The sequence below is a fragment of the Phasianus colchicus genome, chromosome 1 (genome assembly GCF_987193195.1).
Source record: "Phasianus colchicus chromosome 1, bPhaCol1.hap1.1, whole genome shotgun sequence".
Lineage (NCBI taxonomy): Eukaryota > Metazoa > Chordata > Aves > Galliformes > Phasianidae > Phasianus > Phasianus colchicus.
Window position 1 is genome coordinate 124,610,706 of NC_143436.1, and position 18,660 is coordinate 124,629,365.

The 18,660-nt window shown below is 40.2% G+C and overlaps 2 long non-coding RNA genes across 4 annotated transcripts in view; both read left to right on the forward strand.

Moving 5' to 3' along the window:
* The window catches only part of LOC149920009 (uncharacterized), a 168,850-nt gene that overhangs the window by 86,022 nt on the left and 64,168 nt on the right, over positions 1 to 18,660 (forward strand). The window lies entirely within an intron of this gene.
* Positions 183 to 8,056, forward strand: LOC149920011 (uncharacterized). The gene is made up of 3 exons (XR_016460156.1): positions 183 to 908; positions 2,769 to 2,863; positions 3,540 to 8,056. It is a non-coding gene; the product is annotated as an uncharacterized LOC149920011 (long non-coding RNA).

Below are 18,660 nucleotides of genomic sequence, written 5' to 3' on the forward strand. Positions count from 1 at the left end.
AATAGTCAGGCACACTCACACGCAGTGAAAACATCCTCCTCCTCTAAAAGAAAAGATGAATGAATGTATTTGAAAAGTAAGAATCTGAAACTTTTCAACATTATCTCATTTGTAAAGTCCTTCACATGACCTGTGCTGCCCAGGTCATGGTTCTCCTTATGTATCTCAAGGTAAGTGCAGTGTTGAACATGTGCTCTGCGTATGACTTCTGCTGGAAGCTGCTAAATGCCATGACCACATGATGCAAAGTGCTAACTCTAGATACTTAGTCTGGTGTTTCAAGCTTGTACTGTTTTATGCTGCCAAGCCAGGTCTCATGGACAGGTTGAAAGAGCTGGGGCTGTTCAGCCTGGAGAAGAGAAGCTCCAAGGTTACCTGATAGCGGCCTTTCCATTTCTAAAGGGGAGCTACAGGAAAGAAGGGGACAGGCTCTTTATTAGAGTCTTTGGTGACAGAGTAAAGGAAAATGATTTCTAGCTTAAAAAGGGTAGATTTAGGCTAGATAGAAGGAAAACATTTTTTACTGTGAAGGTGCTGAGACACTGGACCATGTTGCTCAGAGATGTGGTGGATGCCCCGTCCCTGGACACTTTCAAGCCAAGGCTGGATCAGGCCTGGGGCAACCTGATTTAGCTCTGCATGTCCCTGTTCATTGCAGGGAAGTTGGACTAGGTGGCCTTTGAAGGTCTCTTTCAACTCTAAGGACTCTATGATCTTTGCTCCTGTTGGTCCAAAGCCACCATGAATCCACAGTAATCATGGTGCCATCGGCTCTAGCTCATCCAGCAATTGTTTTTTATGCACCAGATCTGGATCAGACATGCACTGTGGGAAGATTCAGGAGTGTGCAGAATGTGGAATGATGGCTGTAGGCTTGGAAAATGCTGAGTGGTAGAGGTTCTGAGCAGGTGAGGAGAAACCTCCTTTAAAGATTTGAAGAGATTGCCAGAGGCAGGACCCACATAACCAGCTATTCAGGTTTCTCAAAAGAAATTATTTCTGTAACCAAAAGAAAAAAATGGGTACCCTATTTGGACATTTTCCAGGAGAGAAGTGGTTTTAGGGACTTTCCCCAACCGTAAATGATTTATGAGGCACTTGTAACAGCGATGCCAATAAAAAATAATATAAGTAAATCAGACATTATCAGCAGCCACATGTTGCTACAGATAAGAATGGAATATATAAGTTTTATAAACTTGGATGTATTTTATACATACCATAGAGGCTCTTTGGTTTTGTCTGCTGCTGGAATTTTAGATGATTATTTACTAAAGCCTTGACTGACCCAGTTACTGGATTTAATGCAAGCAATCAACAGGCTCTCTGCTAGCTATATCTGGGATGGTTTGATTCTTTCCCTGAGCCTGTGGTGTTTGTGTTTTTTTTTAACACAGACCACCAAAGGCAGAGGAGCGATCATGGTACTGGATGATGATGAGACTCTCTCATGGTGGAAGTGTTCCATCAGTGTCACATCTACACCCAGCAATGGGAGATGGCTTAGTACACCTTAGTTCACTCTATGAAATTATAGTCCAATGCAGAGTTAGTGTCAAAACCTAAATTCTACTCAGTATTACAATGACGTTAGAGTTAGCCCTCATTTGCAAAAAAATCAGATTTGTGTTCAAACTGAAAATTGAGTGTCCAAGGTCCACCACCACATTAACTAGCAACAGCCCTGGCTTTGAAAAGATCGAAGCCCAGACTCTTGTGGGTGATCCTACGGGGACAGTATCATCCTTCTAATAGGCAATGCTACATCTGTTAGCAAAATCTGCCAACACAGGCAGAAGGTGCGTATCTTCTAGGTCTGCTCTGGAGAGGTCTGAAATTGGATGAGTAGTGGCATCTCAAGCTAGCCCTAACATTAGATCACTCTGTAAATCTAAGCTTGTCACTCTGCCCTGGCCAGTGATAAGAACTGGATGCAGTTACTGAATTCCTATTTACTATTCCTATTTCTATTCCTACTAATTCCTATTAGCTTTTCTTTTTAGTCTAATTGTTTCACAAAACAATTTGGTTTGGTTTGGGGCCCTTTGTAATAACCTTGAGCAAACAAGTTCTTTCCTCAAAAGAAAAAAAAAAAGAAAGAAATATTTCGAAATCATATTGCAAACAGAAAATGAAAGCAAACTAAATATTTAAGTGTCGGTCTGACTGAAAAGTGGCTTTATATTTAAACCTGAAATTTGTGAGACAGTAAATCCAATACTAAGGATTACTACCGTTAGGCATTTTTTTGAGAGAAATCATATTTTTCTTTAAAAAAAAAAAAGGCCATTCATTGGCCATGCTAGTTGTATTTTTTCTGACTACAACCTCACAACAAAATTTACCATATGTATTTTCAGTGTTTGTGGCTGGTGGTTGGATGACAAAGTAGACAATATGACTATGGATTATAGGATCAATAATCCACGTGCTAAGGAGGATTTGTGTAAAAGACCATAACAGCTTAAGCTTCACTAAATAACATGTAGTAAAAGACAGAAATAACAAACATTTCCTAAATAAAAACAACAGTTTTCTATATCAGAAAGGGAAATAATACATATAATGTTAAAATCAAAATGCACTTTTTAAACAAAGGTAAATAGAATGCATGCAGTTGCTTTATATGGTGTTATGAGTGCATATTTGCATGAATTGATGTATGCTCTGAGGCCTGGAAGATCAGAACAAAAGCAGCCTTTCTTGTCTCTGCCCATTTTAGCAGCTTCCATGATAAAAAAGAATTTTTTCTTTTTCCCTGTTTGAAGCTCAAATCACAGTCCCTGAGGGAGTTCATGAGGCAGTGGAGGAGGTGAAAATAACCTCTATATTTGAATACTACGAAAGTCAAGACATCACAAAGGTATATAACAGCTGATATTTCATTCAGCGTTGTTTTGGTTTTTTTACCCCATATTCCTTTTTATGTGCAGTACTGTATTTCCTCTCTTGCAGAAGAAGCATCAGTCTAAACACTGAATATCCTGGCTTTCATGGTTTATAAAAAGAAGAAAGTAGGATCAAAACATTATTTATTTATTTATTTTCCCTCGGAGATACAGCAGCAGCTTTGATTTCCTTAATTACACCCAGCATGCTGGAAAGGTCACAGTCCAATTTTGGTTACTATTCAGGAAGCAGAGGGAATAACTTGGAGCTTTTTTTCACCTGCTTTCACAATCCAGCAAGGCTTCCTTCTTTCTTTTACCAGAACAGCTACATCCTCCTGAGGTTTGGCCAGCATGTGACTAGTCAGTCAACAGGAAACTATTTACAGTTTAATTTTTCATCGTTTGTGATAACAAAAATGCCTGAAGATTTGTAATCCAAGCACAATCTCCTCCTCTCCCTTGCTGAGACAAAATGGAGTGTTTAACTCTGTTTCTGCATGTGTTTTATTTACAAATAATAAGAACTGGGTTAAACTTCTCTGAACTTATTTTATTTACTTTCCCACTCTATATGCATGGGAAACCCTTAGCACAGTTCAAAAATAAAACCGCAGCAGACATTTTACAGATGACCTCCCCATATTGTAGGGACCACTGAAGATCTGCAAGACGAGAAACTGCTGATCCTGCAGTACATTGCAACACTGTCCTTGGGAGCCAATGAACTACAGGCTGCAAAGATGCTAACCCTTTTGGCCTTAATCCAGCAACATATTTAAGCATGCGCTTAACTTAAACACCTGAGTTGCCCTGTGAGCTTCAGAGAGATAATCCATGGATGGCAGCCAAAGCACTTAGCACCAAGCTGAGCCTTCCAGGGGGAAGAGCACGGAGAAGGTTCATCTTCTCAGTGGCAATGAGTAAGTGCCGAAGATGCTTTGGTGCCATTTGCTAATTGCTGGTCTGATTTATTGTCTCCTGCAGCCAAGGGAAGGATCCTTTTGGCCTTAATGTAATTAAGTAATGCTCTACATGATTAGCTAGCTAAAACTGTGGCTTTTCAGACTTTTCAAGTGAAATTCTGTTGTTCTGATATAGATCTGGATCATTCCACTGTTTCACTAATTTGTCCCTTCCCCGACTTATCAATGGATAATGGATGTTACTAATGGACACTCTCTCCATAGGCTTACCGAAGGCACTGTTGTAGTAAAACACACTCAACGCAATTTCTTTTCTTGTTTTGATTTCCTCAGTTCCACTGAAACAATACGCCCAGCTTTGAATAGCAGTATGTTTGCAAACACTCTTTCAGAGTGCTGTTAGGAGTAGTTCATAGTTCAATAGAATCCTCCTTGCATCTGGTTCTTCTTCTCAGGATATGACCACAAATGCAATTCACCCCCCGCTGATTATGTCATTGTTTCAGCCAGCTGGTAATTAGAGATGGAAACCCTGGTGACTCTTCCTTCTCTGACAGCTGTGCATTGGCTGATGATTTCGGTGACAGGAATAACTTCAGGAATTCTTCTAGAATGAGCACACGTTGCCTTCCATCTATCTTTCCCCTGATGGACTGCATTATCACTTTTTTTTTTTTCATACAGAAAGGTAACAGGTTGGTTGTTGCTCACCGGTTTAAAAGCAAAGGCAGATATTTCTCTCCAGTTGGTCATTTCCACAGTTTGCCTGTAGGCCCCCAGGAAACACTTGCTGGTTCCCAGCTGCTGCGTGGTTGCCAGGTGGGTTTGCAGCCTGTCTGGTGGCACTTGTAACAACAAATTTTACTCCCTCACCTTTTCATCTGCAACATGAGTACACCAGCTGCTTGCATTGGCCAACAGCTCAGTTGTTGTGAGGAGTAGAGTTCTTCCCAAAGGCCCACTGGCAGCTGAACTGAGGATGCTCCTCTGGTTGTTGCTCCTGGCTTGTTAGTATGGGCAGAACTTCACACCCCATGCAACCACCTCTGGAGAAGTTTTCAACCCAGAGTGAGGATGGGCAAGGAGGCTGCAACCTCACCTAAAATCCCTATTTCTAGAAGTGAAGCTGGCGCTGCTTCAGCACATACTAAGGTGACAATTTCCTTGTTGTCCAGCCAGCCTACATCCCTTGTGCCAGTGCTCAGAGATGTACAGCCCAACCCTGCTCTGTACCTATGCCTGTGAATGGAGGGTTCCTCCAATGGAACCCCCATGTCAGCTCCCCCAGGTTGGACTAGGATGGTTTCACAATCCTATCGTCAGATGTCTTTCCTAAAAAACACCCTGGAAGAATGGGCCAAGGAGCTCACAAAAGAACTTTTCAAATACTCTTATTTTTCTTTTTTTTTCGTACCAGACTAGTCAGTGCTCTACACACTCATTTGACCTCTTGCTATGGTTTATCTCTTTTTTTTTTTAACAACCTGAAGAAGAAAGATCTCAAGCCTGTGCCCTAAGCTTTGTTTATTTATTACAATTAATTTTTAAGGAGGTCAGGATTTTAACTTATGCTGATGTTCCAGGAAAAAAATAATAAATTCATTCAAGAAAGACAAAACAAATATTCTAGTACTTCACTGTTCTTGTCTCTGTGTATTTTCTTTGGTAACAATGCTGTTTTCTGAATTCAGGCTAATTCACTAGCAGGAATTTTAGTCTCCTGAAAGGTGTTTTTGGCAAGTATAGTGTTTTCTCAAATGTCTTTATCTACCTTTGTTAACTTCAGAAGACAATACTCCTAGTTCCTTACATAAATGTAGGGAAATGGCCAGGTGGAGTCAGAACAATAGTAGAGGTTACCTTGTGCTCCCTCTCCAGGACAGTGAGACCTGTACATTTGTCCAGTACGAGGAATTCACTAACATTCCCAGAAACACTTAAGGAAGGGAGTAGGAAATGAGAGTCATCCTCAGGTGATCTTCCCCCTCTCCATGCATTGCTGCTGGTGATGTGGGGGCTTGCTGATCCAGAGGCTGTGAGGTTAAGGAGCCATCCCTGTTGTAGCCTTCATGTAAAACTTTCTGGATCTTGTTGAGCTCTGGCCTTCACAGCATCCTGTAACAACAAGTTCCGCTGTTTAATTTCCACTGTGTGAAAGTGGACTTCCTGCATTTGTTTTAAACTTGCTACTTGATAATTTCAAAGGGTGCCCTTTCTATGCTACAGCAGAACGAAGCAGCTATTCCATATCTACCTTTTCCAGGTCATTTAGGGCTTACACATTTCAGTTGTCCCTCCCTCCTTGGCTCTCTTCCAGTCTCAGCAGTCCCGGTTGACTTAGTCTTTCCAAGCAGCAGTGCCTTCTCATACACCTAACTGCACTTTTGTTCTCCACACCATCTCCAGTTCTGCATTCAGCCACGTCCTGCTGTGAGGGAAGGGAAAATCCAGTCTTGCTTTTTAGAGATAGAGGGAGCTTTTCACCCTTCCTCTATCCGGTAGGCATTATGCCACAGGGTCTGGGCCTGCAAAGTTACCCACAGACAGGTGAACAGGGGAACCACCTGCACATTTGGCAGAGGGACTAAGCCCTGCTCCCTAAGTAGTGCAGTTGGCGAGGAACTCTCCAAGCAAATCTCTGGGCAACTTACTTTGTCCTTCCTAATCTCAGTGACTTCTCAGCAAGTGACTCTCAGTTTCCCAGTGCTCCCTCACAACCATCTGAACCAAAATGGACATGCGAGAGGTGCTGGGAGCTGCGCAGTGTACACGGCAGACCCTCGGTGCCCAGGCTTCACCTGAACTGGGAATTATTTTTATTAAAGTCAGAGAATCGGGGTGTTATCTCAAACAATTTCCCTTGTGAGCTGGGTCTAGCCAGACAGACTGCTTCTCATAAAATCCCCGTCTGTTATACAGCCGCCTCAGATGTGTTTTGTTGGTGTAAGGGCTGGAAGCCAAGGTCCATAGTGCCAGGCCTAGCAGTTTCAAGCCATTTGGGAGCATCCAGCCTGCTCTCTCCCTCACTCGTGCTGGTTTCAGCAGAGCCAAACCTTCCCTGGGCTGTCAGAGGGGGTGAGGGAAGAGCTGGGCCCTGTGTTCATGGTGGGCCAGCAGCCAGCTATTGAGGGAACTGTGGAGCTGGTCAAAGGACAGCAATGGCATTTGCTACAGTGGAAAAACAGACTGCTGGCAGTCCTGCTTCCTTCGTGGAAGGGACAGGATGGCTGGGCAAGCGGCTTTTGCGGAGGAGGTGTGGCAAGAGGAGAGCAAATCGCTATTTTTTCTCTTTCATTTTCCATTTTCTATATTTGAATAACGATCTTCCACATTTTCCCAGAAGGGGTACTACTTACTACAAGACGTTATTTCCAAAGATCTATCATAAATGTCACACACACATACACAGTAAAATACGTATTAGCAGAGTGATATATGTGAAGGGGTGCTGTAACCCGTAGCTGACAATGAACTGATCATTGCAGGTTGCTACACAAGTGCTGGTATTGAGGGAAGCCATTTTCTTCTGCCAAGATATCTGAATGAGCATCTGTTGTTGAGGGACTAAACAACGATGTAGATTGAATTAATTTTTGTGTCAGGCGAGCATTCTGTCAGAAACAATGGCATCAGCTGGAGAGTTAATTCCTAGGTTTGTGCTATTAGTCACCCCAACCAACGCACATTGAAGACAAATAGTGAGAGAGGATGCTGTACACAATCTAATTCCTCCACTGCTCCATTCTTTTTGCTGTCCCTTGCCTTAATTAGGTGCCATTAATCAATCTCTGGTTAATGAGGAACCCATATCACAATGTTTGGCAGTATAATACAGCTAGAGTAAGATTCATTCTTAGCACTTGAGCCTTGCACGCTGGGCCATATGGAACTGCATTGCAATTGCAGCTGTTAATGGGGCAGTTGTAAGCATGTCCAAAACCTATAGTCCTAAATAAGTGGCATTTTTTAGCTCCTTGTTGTGCTTCTGTTTTTGAATTACTGAATGAATTACTGTGAGGAAAGGACTGATGTCTCATTCAGCTGTCCACAGAAATAGAAATAGGAATAGTTGAAACATTCAGAGATATTTTTAAGCCTAAAGTTAAGACAGAGGGCAACTAAGACAGAGTAAGACAGAGGCAACTGGCATTTTCTGAAGGGTTTTGAATACCAAACACTTTGGAATTTGGAGACTGAGAAAGAGGAAGGAAAGAGAATTGCTATAATTCATCAGGTTATTTCCCTGGAAGTTAGGCACTTAAACTTCTTTACAAATTGGATTCAGCTTTTTTTTTTTTTTTTTTTTTTTTGTCCGCAAGCATCAATAGGTATCTATTTCTATCTTTTAAAACTTTTTCCATGTTACTTGCTTCAAACTAAGGTTAATCATCCAATTTTGCAATAAGAAGCTCTCTGCAATAAGTAGGCATATCATTGACTGATCTTGGTTTTGCAATTGCAATAATCAGAAATACTCATTCAAAATACGTTTATCTGGATGTTCGGGAGAGCACAAAAATCTCCATGCATAAAACTCAGTTGTCTCATCAGTAAGCAAGAGACAACAACCACTGAGAGAAACACTGAAATATGGAACACTGAAGATGATGCAATTGTGTTTACTTAAATTAGCATGTAAAACAGTGATACATTATCCTCTTCATTCTTCATTATTCTCTTCATACCCTTCTGTTGACTTTTCCAAATATGTTTTTCTTATAAATGAAATCTTGACCAACTCAGAATGAAGGGTCATTAGAGAAGCAGAGATGCTCTACCACGTGATTAGCCTACTCCCAGCTAATGTTTACTCAGTGTTTGCAGCAGTCACTATGGTGCAGTGTTGTTGGAGACAGAGAGAGGATCTTTCTTATTCCAGTTACCTACTTTCTGTGCAGCGGCTTGCTGAAAAGTATCAATCCTAACTTAAGATGCAGCCTTTTGTCATTTGAAACGATTGCACAGCCTTTTATAAAATGAAATGAAAAACTGATGGAAATTCTCAGATCACAAAAGTTTTTATACTTGGTTGCATCACTTTTAGTTTTCTCCATTTCCTCATCCATAGGCAATTGGTAACAACTGCATTATGGAATTAAATACAGGTGCCAACTTTGAAAACATAACAGTTTTCTATCACAATTAATTATTATGTTCACTACTCTTTGTTTTTGCCAAATTGTCTTTCTGACAATAATTTTCCAGACTTTCTAGCTATTGTACAGACTGTTTAGGAGACAAAATGGCAGTGGTACTGAGGGCTTGGGGGGGAAATGAAAATTTTAGTGAGTAGTCATGGAATCTTAGGTAGTATTTTTTATTTTTGAAGTCTTTTTAATTAGTACTTCTGCAACATTTTCCCACCAGCCAACTGTGACACTTTGAATTGCTTCGACTAGTAACCCAGCATACTTTTGGATGCCTAGCATCCCTGGCATCCCACATCACATTCACAATGAGGCCAGTTTATCCCAGACATATGGGACTCACTGTGTAAGAGATATTGAGCCTGTCTGCATTCACCATGTCTGGTGCATCTGGAACATGTTGCAGCTGTTACATATACCCAGGCACACTGAGTCCATCACATCTGGGTGGTATGAGGGTAACAGATGTGATGTGGAACTTGTGCATATGAACAGAAAACCTGGAGTTGATGTACCGAGTCTGATCTGTTCCACTCACATGGACAGTAGAACTATCAAATATGCTGGACTATCAAATATGCTTTTGACAAATGCTAATTTTCATCCCCTTTCCCTTTTGTCCCATATGCTCAATTTCTTGAGACAAATCTCTCAAGCTGGCAATCCTACCCTTCAAGCCATTTCAGTCCCAGGATACTATAGAACACAATCTATCTTCACCAGTAATTATTATATTTTGGAATTTCGTGATTTCAGATCAGGATTCAAAGAAGAAAGAGAGATTTTTCATGAGCAATGATTACTTTTCAGTAGAAGATGACTCTGATTCTCTTTTTAGTATAACACTGTACATTCTAAGCAGGGTAACAGCATTACAAATTTGACATTGACATGTTCTTTAAATCAGCTTCATAGTAGCATAAGTAATTTTATTTTTTGCCACGAGAGATCACTTAGACTGGAGCCCAACTGCAAATGGTCCAGCCAGAGGCCTCAGACCAGAGAGACTGACGCTAGCCTAGAGAAGAGCTCAGAGCTGGAGTATGTAGTTATATTTATCTTATGACAGAGTTTTGCCCCAACTACAGCCAAAGGAAGAAAAAAAATTCCAAATATTTGGATTTGTAAAGGAATTCTGTACAGCTTGGCTTGCATGTTTTACAAGCAGGGTAAACATGGTCACATTCAAATTTGCTTGCATAAATATTCACAGATGCTGGAAGTTTACCCATGTGGATATTTGCTTTGAAAGAGCTAGTACTTTCATCTAGTTCGTGAAGTTTTGTTACCAGACTTATGTGACCAATTACAAGTAGATGGTTAGGCAGACATTAACCAAGCAGATCTGAACAGAACAAATTTCTTAAGAATTCAAGTTTTTTGCAGACATGGTGTTGAAAGCAAACAAGTTAAATGTGTTTTAAAGTTTTATTTTTGTTTTTAATTATTCCCAAACCACTAAGCACAGCAATATTCTAAATGCCTTTAAAGAAGGCTCATTGCAAGGCTTCTTGTTTTATGTTGACTTTCTGAACTAAAAGGCTGACTTAGAAACATAAGTGAGGATGAAGGGTAAACCCATCAATTGATTACATTGATCACTTTTAAGTATTTGTAGAACTGTTTAATAAGCATTTCTGTATCAGTTCCTAGGTGTTTTCACTATATAATACCTAGACTTCCATGTGAAACAATAATTAAGCATTGCAGTCAATACACATTTCCATATATGAATAATTTGGGCACTGAATACTCTTGAGCAAAGACTTCTGAAATATATCTGAATACTTTGATAGTCAGTGCTTATCTGATGCTCAATAACTATTTATGACAGCAGAAATCTTGTAAGATGCCGTTGAAATGCATTTTTGTGTGACATGGGTAATCTTTCATCTATGTGTGGACTATAGATTCCCACACAATGCCATAGTAAAAACATCTGCATCTCAGTACGGAGAAAATGATCACCGTTTTTACAGCCAATCCATTTAGAATCACTACCTCTTTTTTGTCACGATTAAATTCCTTCATATGCCCACAAATAAAAAGTAATGCATATTTGGTTCAAAGTTATGTTTTACACAAGGCACTCTCTCTCTAAAAACAGAAAACAAGAATTTTAAAATACATTTGAGTTTCAGGTTGCTGTGGCTCTGATGGTTTATATCTGCCTCCACTAATGAAAAATAGTAATCCTCTTTCACATGCCCCACTTTTAAAATCATCCTTTATTTTAAGCTGTTCAAGATGCTCATGGTTCTGTTGTATCAGATGAAATTCTACAACCGTAAGTAAAATTTTGTGGAATGAAGTTGAAGCTGAAGAAAGCAACACAACAAGAGATTTACGACTGAGAAAGCACATCTTTCTGAAGAACAACACCTTTATTTCCATTTCCCTCCAAAAAGGTGATGTTCAATACAGTAACATAATACAACAGTAACCCTAGTGGAGGTGGTTTATTATTTATCGTAAAACTCAAAATTGATATCACTAGCTCCTACATTGTAGAGACAGGCAGATAGCCTCTGAATACTGCAAACACATTTAAACTAAGAATTGCCTGTACTGTATCCCTTAATGATGCTTCTGGTCAGTGTTGACTTAAAATCCATTATGAGCTACTTTGGGGAGTGCATGTGGTACTTCTTCAAGTCTTCTAACAGTCATTGGAACATCTGATGTCTCTGTTAGACTTCTATTTTTTTCAAAGAATATATAATTGTATGTCCTTTTTGACAAATCTAAGGCCTTCAGTTCACCTGAACTGATCACCCATCTGCGTGCATTTTAGATCTATCTCACAGATTTTATGCTGTGGTTGTAGTAAAATCAATGGTCACTCCCAAATTCTCCAGTGCCCAAATTCTCTTTTATTCTGCTGATCACATCTCTGGCTGCCATCATTATAAAATCATATACAGGCAGGCCAGCCCTGGAAGATAAATCACATCAGTGCAAAGCCTGTTTTTGAGCTCTGATCTGTTGGCTTTGTTAGACCTGCAGGGCTTGTGAATCTCCACTCATTTTAGTCTGCACTTTGAGACCAGTGGGCTCTGAAGTCTTGGATTCTTTTTCCTAATTAAAGCACAAGCAAACTGTTACAGAAACATTTACGATCACATGAGATGAGTAGTAAAAGACAAGAGGTCTGTCTTCCAGAAAGAATGCTACAATGTGGTTGCATTGGCATTATGTGAGATGACATGAGCACAGGTAGCAGAGGTGTCTACTGGGGTCAGAGAGGTTGCACCTCTGGGTGCCTGGGGTGTCTTTTGCTGCTGTTATGTTGTACATTTATTGCACTTCTGGTTTCAGAGCCCTGGAAATTCAGTTTTGTTCAGTTTTGTTCAAACAACATTTTTCCTTTCACAGTGATTTCACTAGTTTCTCCAGGTGCCAGTATCACAGCCTGTTATATGCTGATGAAGTAAAGACAGTCTAAAAAAAGCATTATCATTTTGCATTCATTATAGTACTTTCATTAAGCATAGGGATTTATTGCACTCCATGTAAGACGGAAAGAGTGTCATCCAAAAGCTGAAAATGTATGTGTATGGATAAGAAACCTACTCCTTGAATTCAGCCGGAGGTTTTCTATAATGGTGTGTGTGGTGGCCAGCTTGCCAGATCCTAATAAACATTCTCCAAACTTGGATGTGGTTGAAAGTTATGCTTAGTTACAAAAACAAATATCTTCTCAGACTCCAACACTGTTTGCTAACTGCCACTTTGTCACCCCGCAGTCCTACTCAATAAAATAAACTCCATCTCACCTGTCCAACAAGCCCCACTCTCTGCCTCCACAACCTGTTCTGCTCTTGCCTGTCTGCAGGTGCACTGCACACTTCTGCAGGGCAGCCTGCACCATACACCTGCCAGGTGTCCAGTGGTGTAACTCCTTGTGCTGCACATCCACAATGGCTCAGCATGTGAAAAATTCAGTGCCAGACCAAACCGCTGCTCAAGGCTTAGCGTATTTCTCATATTTGCTTTCTTGGTTCATGGCGTGATGTGGCTGATACAGCAGATGGCAAAAACCCTGCTCCCTAACTGTACCAGTCCTGTGAGACCTCAAGATGGGAGAGGAGTGAAGTGCTACAACCAGGAGCAACAGCTCAGCTACCTGCAAGTGTCAGAACATTGTAATCCCTGTTAGAAGATATAAATTTTGATTTTGAAGTTCTGCACCCAGTATGCAGCATCCTTCCCTGGTGTGTGACCTGATTTAATCTCTCTCTGAGAGGTCTGGAAAGATAAAGAAGTTGGAGAGAGCTGGATGTGTTGTGTGTTTCATACTTGAGAGATGCAATTTGGAGACACGTTGCAGAGAAAAATTCACTCTGTGGATGGAAGGCTATCAGAATAGTGAAAGCTTTCATGACTGCATTTCATTGTGGCCAAGACCCAGCAGACCATTCTTCCAACCCAGCTCTGGATGTGAGTCTGTGCCCCTGAAGTCAAAGGAAGATATGCCACTGAATACAGTGACTGCAAGCATCTCCCCTTGGCTTTCCACTCACATATACCATTTGCCAGGTATTCTTCTCTGTATGCAGTATGATTGGCTCCAAATCTTACTGCAGTTGGTTGAACTCTCTCCATTGCCTGGAGGGATGATTGAATGCAGGCCATAGCGAACACTGAATGTGTTTTGAGAGCAGGAGGAACAAAAGGTTACACAAGTGAGGAAAAAAATTCCTTCACTGAGCATCTAATAAATGCAACAAAAATCAATATGGATGGAAAAACACACTGGGTTTAATAGTGCAGCACTATGAATTGTAAAGTGGAGTGATATTTCTTTCTGTGTTTATTCCTTTGAACTCAAACAGGAAGGAAAGGATTTTTACAGCTCTGGAGCTGGGCCAGTCTGTTTGCCTTTCCTTAGCTCCCAGCCTTTGGGAATGGGAGCTGACTCCCAGCTCCCTGTCTCCTGCCCTCCCTGCACACTTGCAATCACAAACTCCGCTCTACTGAACTGCTGCAGCCATATTCCTTCCCCCAGACACAAACCTGGTGTTTACTTCCCCCATTGTTGTTTGTCACAGCAGTTTTCAGATACATATTTCTGCTGCTGTTTTCACTCTACTGCACCCATTCACAAACAGCAAGCGTTTTAATAGCACGTGGTGTACAGCAAATGCAGGCTATTTGGGGTTGTCTGACAAAGTAGAGGATATGTTTTCCCAAAGAAATGCTTAAAAAAGTCTTTGGAACAAGAATAGGCAATAATCCATAATCATTTACTGAGCTGCAAAATCTGTTGTATTTTTAACTCCTCCTTAGTAGATGATAATTATTTTTGCATTTCTAGTCCTTAAAAATGTGTAGGCCTTGTGGTAGCCCTTTGGAGAAGGGTGCATTCTGATTTCTGATAATTGCTAGAAAGTGACATTCCTGTTAATCCTCACTCATACTGTGCAAGGATTTAGGAATAGTTTCTAGATAAAAATACAGCTCTGCAAATCCCTTGAGGAGGAGCTGTGGGTAATGGGAATACAGATGTCACTTGAGCCCTGAATTGTGAACTCTGCATCCTGTCAGATGGTATTATGAAGGGAAGAGAAAGGAAAAAAAAAAGATTTTTCATTCCCTTGAAAAAAACACTGGGACAGTGGGGAGACTATACTCTTCTCTGAAAAGAGGCGTTTTCCCAATTTGGCTGGATGACCACTCACATTGGCAATGATGTCATGACAGGATATGCTAAAGAAATCAAGCCAGGATCATTTGGGATTAAACTGAGTTAATTCTTGAATGTAAAAACTCTGTAATTTAACAAGAAAAAGTGGTAACAGTGTTGTGAGTGTTGTGAGAGCTGTCAGCAGGCCATGCCTGGCTTCTAGTTTCTTCATTATTCTCACATGGAGTTAGAGTCCTTGAAGCAGATCATCTGGTAGCCAGAACCTTGGCACTTGCCCCACGTAGCACTCCTTCTTGTCAGTCAGTTAGCAGGCCTACTTAAGCGGGAGTGCAACCCTCAAATCATTCCGGAAAAGATTGATGTGGATAAAGACACCGTAAGGCTGCCAAAGCCAAATTAAACCTTTTTTTTTTTTTTTTTTTTTTTTTTTTTTGTCTGGAAGGAAAAAGAATCTGTGTTTTTTTTAATTGGCATTTTCTTTCCTATGGGAAGGGCTTGTTTACAGTTACCCCATCTCAAATGGAGCAGCTTGAGACCTACAAGGGGTGAACTACAGGGTTTGAAGGTGAGGTGGATGTCCTGTAGGCTGGAACATTTCAGTGCACAGGTCCCACTGAAATGGAGACCTCTGTGAGATGAACTACCCTGCTCTAAAATTCTTTCTCTCAATTCATCATGAATTAGAGTATCAAGTATTTCTTTGAGCTTTTTCATCCTTAAACCACATGAGGTTAGGATGATAGCATCTCAGTTTTGCAGAGGAGAGACCTAGGTCAAAGAGAAGAGCACTCAAGAGGCATAGAAACACCACTAACTCAATGGTGCAGACAAGAGTAGATTCAAAGATATTTCAGCACATGCATCATACAAAAATGAGCTCATTCTGCTCCTAGCACTGTATGGTTTGAACAATAAATGCAATGTGCAGGTCACTAAGCACGTACATTTTGTTGTCTGCAATGGGACTGTGGGCCCTTACTCTTCTTCCTGTGGATGTAAAGAATGAAAATGTCTAAATTTCCTTTTTTTTTTTTCCTTGTTATGACTCTTTGAGCACTTTAGGTCATAAGTAGGATTTTGGTGAGTTGTTTATTAAAATGTTGTCTCTTCAGCAGGGTTTAAAGGGTTAATTTTTACTTCCTGCAAAACCAATAAAGTTGACAGATTTGTCTAACTAAATGATTAACACTTCAAAGTGGTCACTGGTCAGAGCTATCTGATAACAAGCTGAATATGCTGGCGCTTGGCTAGTTTATTATTCGAATTAAATATTTCAAAGAAATTCAGATTGACACATCATGTCTTTGAAGCCATGGAAAGACCCCATCTTAGGGTTACGATTTCAAAGAGATTTTTGCAACAACTTTAGACACAGTAATGTCTGTGATGGCCAGAGAATTCATTTGCAAACTGGCCAGACTGAAGAAACTCTGACCGGCTCAGCTGAAACAACATGAGGTTCTGTGAACTGCACTGGAAGGCACTCTTGGAAAACTTTGGAGGGATGAGGCAGAATATCACTGTATTTTGAGATTTTGCATTTGTTTTGGTCATTCTGAAGCTGAGAAGAGAGATGCACGAAGAAAACTTGTACCGACATAAAATCCCCCCCAAAAATAGAACTGGTTCTTGCTGTTTGGGTGTGATAAGAATGTGCATCCTTCTTCTTAAACCCCCTCAGTAACATTGTGAACCCCAGCCTGATCATGGCAAAGAAGACTTTGTAACCCTAACCATTCAGATCTGAGAAATCAGACATCCAGATTATGAGATCTGAATTTTAAGACCTCAAGTTTTAAAGAGTAAATGTCACTCTTTTAGTTTTTGGGCTTTATTTATGGACAAACTTAAACCACTGGGGTTTACATTTTAAAACTTTTCTCTGAAGTTCCACAGGTTGGCAGTTTTCTTAGTTTTATCATAATAGCAGCAATAATGGACTATAGTACCTTTTTATTGGTGCTATATTAACACAAAGCAAAACCAAGGTCTTATTTCCAAAGGCACTTAGAGCCACAAATCATAAATACATTACATGGTCTGAGTGATTTTGACAACTGAGTCCCATTTTCTCCATTTCTTAGACATTTTATCTCCTATGTCCTATTGAAAGCTATTTTGTCTGGTGAGGTTAAATGGAAAACAGTCAAAGTAGCTTTAGAGGTCTAAGCCTTGAAATCTGAGGTTACATGAAATAAAGAAAAAATGGCATCTTAAGAAAAAAAAGTAAAGGGTGGTAAGTTAATTATAAAGAACAAAATAAAGAAATTATCTCTAGAGCAACAATGTCTTTTATTATCCCCAAACACTGTCCAAGTGAAAAAATAAGGAGAATTTAAAACAGAGTACAAAACAATACACTTCATCTGCATCCTGGGATTCATCCTTTTGTTTGATAAGTCCTTTGACCGTATTTGTTCAGTTCAGTTGTTTCATTCTTAGAGAGACAGGAATAAATATTTAAGGACATATTTTCTAACAATTATATTCTTACTTTAGAAAGCTGAAATTAACTTGCAGTCCCCCATGAAGCTACTGCAGGCGTGTGTTTAATATTTTATGACTTCATTTTAACATATTGTCAAATAATTTCATTTATGTCTGATTTTTAGCCTGCCAAGTTGAATTATGTCAATTCATTTGATTATTTCATGAAAGACAAGCTGCATTATGAAAACAGGAAAAAAGTGTGACTGCAGATTCAGTCTATTATTTGTCCAACTCCAAACATGGTGGGACTGAACAGGTGTAGATGAAGTGTAATTCCCATGAGTCGGGTCCTAACAAATGAGAATCCCATGGGAATGACTGATATGCACAAGGGATTTGGCCATAATGTTATAAAATGCAGACTTATTCTCCTCTCCAGGTTATGAGGGTGCAGATTGAAGAAGGAGGTGGATGTTTTCTCTGCCTTGATGGAGTGGCATGTCTCAGTCAGAGATCAAAGGAGAACTAATGTTAAGTGGAGGCTGCAGCAGGCTCCCTCTTACAGATGTTGGTGAAATTATGCTGATGCGTGGCTTCATCAGTTAGAATGAAAATCCAAGTGCAGAGCAAAATAAAAGGTCATCAGGTAACCTCCTTAGCACTAATTGAACCCTCTGGGCAAGGTCTGGCAGATACATGACCAGCACAGTGCTTTCTAGACCCAGCTGTGCTACTTGTAATGAAATAAATCATTTGTTGGATGCAATTTGTTTCCTATCCACTGTGCAAGGTTATCCATGATGAAGATCTCATTTCAAATGGAATTCAAAAAAAGGGGGTTACCTTCCTGAGGAAGCTGTACAAATATAAACTGGACAGGCAACTTCTAATGAAGTTCTAATGAAAAGATGGAAAGACCATACCAATAAATTCTTATCTGACTTTAAGGGCTGTTTTTTTTGTTGTTGTTTTTGGTGGCTTTTTTTTCATTGTTGTTGATTTGTTTGTTTGTTTCTTTTCAAGTAGAACAATAGGAAATAATAGAAAAGAAGTCATTCTGGTGGTTTCGCAGAAATACAAAATCAACAGAAGTAGGACACGTCACCTATGTAAGTCTATAGGTCTGATTTCCATATGGGTATAAATTAGCATAAATGTAGGCTTGGGGGAATGTTTTTGTTGTTTTTTTTTTTTATTTTTTATTTGTTATTATTATTTTTTTATGAGAGAATTTGATTTGTATTGATACAATGCTGAAAATGACTGCACATGCCATAGCAGCTATCACATCATGAAAGCAGCTCCAGCGATGACTCCAGGACTTAGTACTTGGCATGCAGAGTGCTGCCACTGGGCAGCAGCCTTTGGTCTGATCCAGTCCTGCCTGCCACCTCAGCTGCTTCAGTGGCAGGATTGTCCAGAGGGACCATAGCCATTTATTCTACCCCCCGCTGCCATTGCAACAGCAGTCAGACGTATGGGAGGCTGCAGGAAACGTATCTGTTAGTGCTGCAGATGGGTACATGCATTTCCAGGGATATTCTAAATCCAGAGATAAAACAAGTTGCCACTAGAAGTAGTATGGCACATAGAATTATGGAATCACCATGTTTGGAAAAGAC